Genomic DNA, 8,484 nt, shown 5'->3' with positions numbered 1-8,484 from the left:
AGCCGCCCGCACTTCTGGCACTGCCGACACCGTTGCCGGCACTGCCGTCATTGGCGGCACCCCTGCACTGGGGACACTGCCGACACTCCTGCACTGAGGACACCTTCAGCACTCCTGCACTGCGGACACTGCCAGCACTCCTGCACTGCTGACACCACCACATTGAGGACACCGCTAACACCCCTGCATGGCCGACATTGCCGGCACCACCGCACTGAGGACACAGCTGGCACCCCTACACTGCGGACACTGCTGGCACCACCACTCTAAATACACCGCTGGCACCCCTGCACTACCGACACTGCTGGCATCACCACACTGAAGACACTGCTGACATCCCTGCACTGGAGACCCTCTGTCACTATTGGTGTATCTAACCTGCACTGTATCCGACCTGTACTGTAACCCGTACTGTATCTAACCCACACTGTATCTGACCCACATTGTATTTGAGCAAAGATCAAAGATTGGTGGGGATAAACAAACAGTGCACTGGGTTATCTAATTATGAGAACCGGTATCATGTATTCAATATTACAAAACAGATTAAAGTTCTAGAATGAACAGTTAATTACAAATGATTGATTAAAGCCGACTGTGCTCCCAGTAGTTGTAGAGTAAACTCATGAAAACAAAAAGAAGGAAAGACAACTCTCTATGTGTGGGCACTCATTAATAAAATGTAAAACTTAACTTTTAATATGACTTCCAAATGACTCACATAAACATAACAACATATACCATAAATAAAGCACCACACATAGGCCTTGTACAATGAACTCTCTCCTGTATAAATGCTCAATTTTTCATTTAACCTTATTAAGGCATTCTCTAAAACAAATTATATTGAAATTCAAAATCGTTGTTGGAGGATAGAACAGTTAATATTCTCCATCATCAGATCTCCCTGTATCAATAAATTGCATTGGGTCCTGTAATGTATATTTAATCATGCAACAAGGTAACAGGATGCTGCTTGCTAAAACCTTAAGTGGATTCACTCTAGTATAGTGTTATTGAACAGTAACTATTAAATAGCAACATTTGTTGCTTGTTCCACTGGTTGCATAAATAACACCAGGCAGGGAGTACTGAATTGGGAAATAACCCAGTGGCCTAAAATAAATTCCTTGTAATTATTGACACAGATAGTGTAAAGTTAGAAGGAAGAGGGGTAACAAAGTGTGCCCAGTTTCTGCTTTTGCGGATCTGCTATTCAGCATCGAATCCGCAATGAGAGAACTGAATGTGGCACACTTGTATTCCCCAAGGGCTGTATCTGCTTTCAACCTTCCATATAACCTTAATTTAAATTTGAAAAGGATTGATGAGAGTACAGGGAAAAGGTCCCTAATAGGGGTCCCTGATGGAAATCAAAATTCTAATTACTACCCAACGAACAAATCATAAATGGTTGTAATTAAGAATTATCTCAGGTAGTAAATATATATGAATAAATATATGGGTACCCCTTGAGGAAATGCTAGAAGGAAGTTTCACAAGGAGGTGGCATCATTGATTTCTGCTCTCAGCAATCATATCGGACAACATCGAATTGCTAATGAGAGAACCAACGGTGCTTCTCCAAGGAAAAGGATGTGCTTCTACTTTCGGTGTCCTGATAATCAGACTGCCGATGAGAGGGCACGGAAAGAGATAGGAATTAATATTGTGGATATAAATCGTATGGACCAAAGGTCCTACAGGTTACTGATTCACTCCTAACCGGATATGCTGTTTTGTGATCTGCTTTCTCCTTATGTATATAAACAGTATGTACTATATTGAAGGGGATGTCCTGAATTAATTGAGTTATATAAACCTGTCTATCTCCTACAACTGACCACAATGGTCTAATTGGAAGCAACAATCTTAATTTGATGTTTTCTCATATGTAGCTGTATTAAAGTGAAAGAAATTGTTGTAATGGAGAACAACATTCAGAATAATCATACCCCAATAATCATCCAGAAATTGCATGCCATAATTCCAATACCATTGGCTGTGTCCACAAATTAAAATGACCTCCCTGTATTGAACACCAGGGTTTGATGTATATGATCAGTCATACCTCAAAGGGGCACAGATATGTATCACTCAGACTGAAGAACTCTTATGGTAATAAGCAGTCTCAAAATGTGTCCAATAAGCTCAAATACATATAGGATAGATATAGTCAGAGAATAGTTGATTACATAAATTAACTAAACACCTCAATTACAGGTTTTCCTCTGAATGCCATGATATATAGAGAGCAGATTCAGCTGTGAAACAGTTAATTGCACAAATTAATATAGTACCATAATTCCAAGTATTCTTATAGATATCTTTTAATCTGATATCCAAATGGTTGAGAAAGGAGTAACAATTTATATATATATATATATATATATATATATATATATATATATATATATACACACACACACACACACACTTCTTCGTAATATATTTAAGTGTAAAAATCAATTATGTTTCAATTTATATGTAATCACGTCAATAAAATTGTTTAACTAATTAATACCTATGGCGCCGTGTCACTGGGCCACCCAATATTAGATATTTTCTCAGAAAGGTATAATCAATTGAGATACTAAAAAGATACTAAAAAGATAAATCTCAGAGTTAAGTCCCCCAATACAGGCATAGCTGGCATAATATAGTCGCCTTATCTTAAGGTGGGTACACACTAATAGATATATCTGCAGATCAATTGATCTGCAGATCCATCTATGGACCGATCGAGCAGTGTGTTTCATCATACACACTGCCCGATCCGTCGGGGACTAACATCATGAACTGGGCAGGCATTTACACACGCCCGCCCAGTTCAGCTGTCAATCACCGCCGGCCGCCGCAGTATGTGTACGGGCGGTCGGCCGACCACCCCGTACACACACAGCGATGCGCCAATATATCGGTAGATATATTGGCCGTCGGCTGTGCTGCACGGCCGACGCGATACGTCTGTGAACGACGGAGTTCACAGACGTATCGGCCGTACACACTGGCCGACGGTCCCACAATATATCGGCCGTTCAAGAGAACGGCCGACATATCGATCAGTGTGTACGGGCCTTTAGACAGGTATCTGGAATAGCGTACTGGGGAAACAAACTCCGTATCTCAATATGACCACCGTAAGCGGTGACCGGTGGCTGAATTTATATACATCGTCCACGTTTCGCTTGGACCGCTTAGTCTGGTACAGTTACAGATGAAGCTGTCCCAGCGAAACGTGCACGTCGAACGTTGCACATGCACACGGCCACCGCACACCACTCATTGGTCACGGTGTCTACTCTGAGATACGGAGCTCATGTTTCCCCAGTGCACCTGTCTAAGATAAGTTATGCCAGTCATGCCTACAATAAGGGATGTAGCTCTGAGATTTACTTTTATTGTTACCTTACCTTTGTAGTATCTCAGTATATGACATTTATTCCAATAGAGATTGCACACTGGGTGGCCCAGTGACACGGCGCTATATGTAATAATTTTAATTGAAGGTGATTACACATGAATTTAATTCAAATTGGTATTTGGACGTCATATATACATGCAGCCACCGCTCACCGCTTACGGTGGTCATATTGAGATACAGAGTTTATGTTTCCCCAGTACACTATTCCAGATACCTGTCTAAGATATTGCGACGATATTATGCCGGCTATGCCTGTATTGGGGGACTTAACTCTGAGATTTATCTTTTTAGTATCTCAATAGATTATACCTATCTGAGTAAATATCTAATATTGGGTGGCCCAGTGACACGGCGCCATAGGTATTAATTAATGAAAATGTTTTATTGAGGTGATTACATATGAATTGAAATATAATTTATTTTTACACTTTAATATATTACTAAGAAATATATATATATATATATATATATATATATATATATATATATATATATATATATATATATATATATAACTGCTTGGCTCCGGCACTCCTGCTATGAACAGCTTGCTCAGGTGCCTTCCCTGTGGGACATGCCCACATACATGTAGAGATTGTTTTGAAGGCGGCACTCAAAGACTTACACAAATAGTGAAAAAACATCCACGTGTGGATGTTGTTTTAATGCGTGTTACGTTTCGGGGACGTCCTGAGGAAGGGGATACGTCCCCGAAACGTAACACGCATTAAAACAACATCCACACGTGGATGTTTTTTCACTATTTGTGTAAGTCTTTGAGTGCCGCCTCCAAAACAATCTCTCTCTCATATATATATATATATATATATATATATATATATATGAATTGTTACCCCTTTCTGAACCATTTGGATATCAGATTAAAAGATATCTATAGGAATACTTGCTGCGACCGAAAGCAGCTAGCGATCAACTCGGAATGAGGGCCTATGTATCATTCATATTCAGAGTAATACCTATAATTTGATGTGTTTAGTTAAATTATGTAATCAACTATTCTCTGACTATATCTATCCTATATGTATTTGAGCTTATTACCATAAGAGTTCTTCAGTCTGAGTGAAACATATCTGTGCCCCTTTGAGGTGTGATTGATCATATACATCAAACCCTAGTGTTCAATACTGATAAAGTTGATATTATCTTAAACCACAAAGCTATACCTTTAAACACACTTTTACCATGGAGCCGCTGTGGCCGCTAGACTTAATATGCACTGTACGTACTTTGTACGCTATTTGCATACAGAGTCCCGTACCTTGTACGGACTTAGCGTACAAACGCCGCGCTGGGGGTACAAAGTACACACAGCGCGCACACACCCGGATATGTACTTTAAACCTTAGTAGTAATGCAATGCAATGATATTACACCTTAAAACCTTATGCAGCAAAGCACTGCAATGATGTTACACCTTGAAACCTTATACAGTTAGGTAATGTAATACACTTTAAACCCTAGCAGGGAAAAGAGGACACAACACCGATTTGTAGTTAAACACTGGGTTCCGACACCACAGAGTTATATATATGAAAGGGGGTTAACAATACAATTTATGCACTACAATACAACAGAGTAAAATGGCTACAGTCAATGTACATACGTGAGAATATTCGCATGCGCTTCCTGGTCCAGTCCTCCGCTAATCAGGTAGATAGCGTTAAGAGTCTTCTGACTGGCAGGCCTGCAGCAGGCTTTATTTATACAAGTCTTCAAAAAGCAATACAATGGATACTGCAATCCCTTTGTCCATTGGACACAGGGATGCATCCTTACATTACAGGAGAGGTCATAGGTTGATTTGAAAAGGTGGGCGATGTCTTTCTCAAATGCTTTTGTGGGTGGTCTCCTCTGGATTCCTGCCGCATACATAATATACAGTAAATACAGTTTATATCTATATTCTACTTCTGCACATAACTATACGCAGGAACATGCTATCTTCCTCTAACCAGCACCGGAATGTTACCCTTAAAATACCCTACAGCTGGATACCAGACACCACCTTATAAACTCAGTCTGTCCCTTCCTATCATGCAAAGGCGAATCCCTTAGTCCTGGAATCATTTAAACTGTTGATACTTGCTGATGTGGTGCAGGGGGGCTATGTGTACAATGTGCACTATTTGGATTAAATATGTAATGTTTTGATAGCCCTCCATGCGTTCACAAACTCCGCCGTAAATACCCATACCACGCGCAGGGCCGCGGGAGCGACCATATGCAAATTGCGGATATGTGCACGCACGGCGGAACAAGTGCACGCACAGCGGGCATGTGTGTGTTGTTAGTACGTGATGTGTGTACTGCAATATTTTTCGACTTTGACAATACAGGGAGGTCTATTTAATTTGTGGACACAGCCAATGGTATTGGAATTATGGCATGCAATTTCTGGATGATTATTGGGGTATGATTATTCTGAATGTTGTTCTCCATTACAACAATTTCTTTCACTTTAATACAGCTACATATGAGAAAACATCAAATTAAGATTGTTGCTTCCAATTAGACCATTGTGGTCAGTTGTAGGAGATAGACAGGTTTATATAACTCAATTAATTCAGGACATCCCCTTCAATATAGTACATACTGTTTATATACATAAGGAGAAAGCAGATCACAAAACAGCATATCCGGTTAGGAGTGAATCAGTAACCTGTAGGACCTTTGGTCCATACGATTTATATCCACAATATTAATTCCTATCTCTTTCCGTGCCCTCTCATGGGCAGTCTGATTATCAGGACACCGAAAGTAGAAGCACATCCTTTTCCTTGGAGAAGCACCGTTGGTTCTCTCATTAGCAATTCGATGTTGTCCGATATGATTGCTGAGAGCAGAAATCAATGATGCCACCTCCTTGTGAAACTTCCTTCTAGCATTTCCTCAAGGGGTACCCATATATTTATTCATATATATTTACTACCTGAGATAATTCTTAATTACAACCATCAATGATTTGTTCGTTGGGTATTAATTAGAATTTTGATTTCCATCAGGGACCCCTATTAGGGACCTTTTCCCTGTACTCTCATCAATCCTTTTCAAATTTAAATTAAGGATATATGGAAGGTTGAAAGCAGATACAGCCCTTGGGGAATACAAGTGTGCCACATTCAGTTCTCTCATTGCGGATTCGATGCTGAATAGCAGATCCGCAAAAGCAGAAACTGGGCACACTTTGTTACCCCTCTTCCTTCTAACTTTACACTATCTGTGTCAATAATTACAAGGAATTTATTTAAGGGCACTGGGTTATTTCCCAATTCAGTACTCCCTGCCTGGTGTTATTTATGCAACCAGTGGAACAAGCAACAAATGTTGCTATTTAATAGTTACTGTTCAATAACACTATACTAGAGTGAATCCACTTAAGGTTTTAGCAAGCAGCATCCTGTTACCTTGTTGCATGATTAAATATACATTACAGGACCCAATGCAATTTATTGATACAGGGAGATCTGATGATGGAGAATATTAACTGTTCTATCCTCCAACAACGATTTTGAATTTCAATATAATTTGTTTTAGAGAATGCCTTAATAAGGTTAAATGAAAAATTGAGCATTTATACAGGAGAGAGTTCATTGTACAAGGCCTATGTGTGGTGCTTTATTTATGGTATATGTTGTTATGTTTATGTGAGTCATTTGGAAGTCATATTAAAAGTTAAGTTTTACATTTTATTAATGAGTGCCCCAACATAGAGAGTTGTCTTTCCTTCTTTTTGTTTCCACATTGTATTTGACCTGCACTTAAACCTGCGCTGGTTCTGACCCACACTGTATCCGACCTACATAATTAACCCACACTGTATCCAACCCACACTGTATTTAACCTTGCACTGTATCAGGGGCGTCGGAACTGGGGGGGCAGCTTTCCCTCCCCCAAATATGACAGAGGCGCAGGGGAGCGCTTACCTCCGAATACCTGCAGGCGGCATCTCCTTTAAAAACAGCCTGCTACTCTCCTAGCTTCCCGGGATTATACAACAGGGCAGGGCGGCGGCGCCGGGGGAAAGAGCCGTCCGGCAAAGAAGAAGTGCCGCACGTCCCGAAAGAGCTCGGGCTCGGAGAGCAGCGGCCAGTTCATCCCACCGGCGGCCGTGTCCAGCTCCGGCGGCTCCTCCAAATTCAACTCCAACCCCAGCCTGGGCGCGGCGCTGACCTGTAGTGCACCATTTGCCTCCTCCATCTGGAGCCCGGCCTCCATCTTCCCGGGCACCGCCCCGGCCTCTGGCGTAGACCCCCTGGGCCCTTACAGCGCCTCCTGCATGCAGCGCTCCAGCTCCTCATTTACAGCCACCTCCTACCCCATGTCCTGTTCTAAGGCCAGGCCGCCAGCTACAGCCAAGGCTACCCGGCCCCTTCCTTCTCTTACTTTGGGGGTGTGGACTGTAGCTCGTACCTGGCCCCGATGCACTCCCACCACCACCCCCAACTCTGCCCCATGGCCCACCTCCTCCATATCCGGCCACCACCTGAGACAGAGCTCCAGTCACCACCCCCATCACCACCACCACTAGGGCTATGCCGGCACAGCGCTACCCTTCAACTCCTCTGACTGCCTGTACTACAAGGATCAGGCTACCTGGAAGTTCTAGGTGCTGTGAGCCCTGGTGCTAACGGGAAGGACAGGGCAGGGCTCCCCTGTGGCTCTGCCTGGCTCCCAGTAACTTGTGCCTGGACCAGTGGTCGAAGTGGGGCGGTATACGGCGGTATGGTATACGCCACTTCTTCCACTGACCTGGAAAAGCTGAACTCAAAGTGCAGCAGGAGGCAAGGGAAGTGGCCATCCTGCTGCACATGTTGCTCCCCGTGCCTGCGCGGCCGCTCACCGCCGCCAGCCACCAGCAACAAATAAAGTAATGTTCCCCTGCTGTCACGTCTCTCCCTGTCATTACCGTCACTCTCTCTCTCCCTGCTGTCACTGTCGTCACTCACTCTCCCTGTCGTCACTCACTCTCCCTGTCGTCACTCACTCTCCCTGTCGTCACTCTCTCTCTCTCCCTGTCATCACTCTCTCTCTCCCTGTCA

At 42.7% G+C, this 8,484-nt stretch overlaps 1 pseudogene; it reads left to right on the top strand.

Moving 5' to 3' along the window:
- Positions 1 to 951: 951 nt before the first annotated feature.
- On the top strand, positions 952 to 8,051 carry LOC135006003 (homeobox protein OTX1-like; annotated as a pseudogene).
- Positions 8,052 to 8,484: the final 433 nt, after the last annotated feature.

Source organism: Pseudophryne corroboree, chromosome 2, assembly GCF_028390025.1.
Source record: "Pseudophryne corroboree isolate aPseCor3 chromosome 2, aPseCor3.hap2, whole genome shotgun sequence".
Taxonomy (NCBI): Eukaryota; Metazoa; Chordata; class Amphibia; order Anura; family Myobatrachidae; genus Pseudophryne; species Pseudophryne corroboree.
This window is presented reverse-complemented; position numbering and strand designations above follow the sequence as displayed.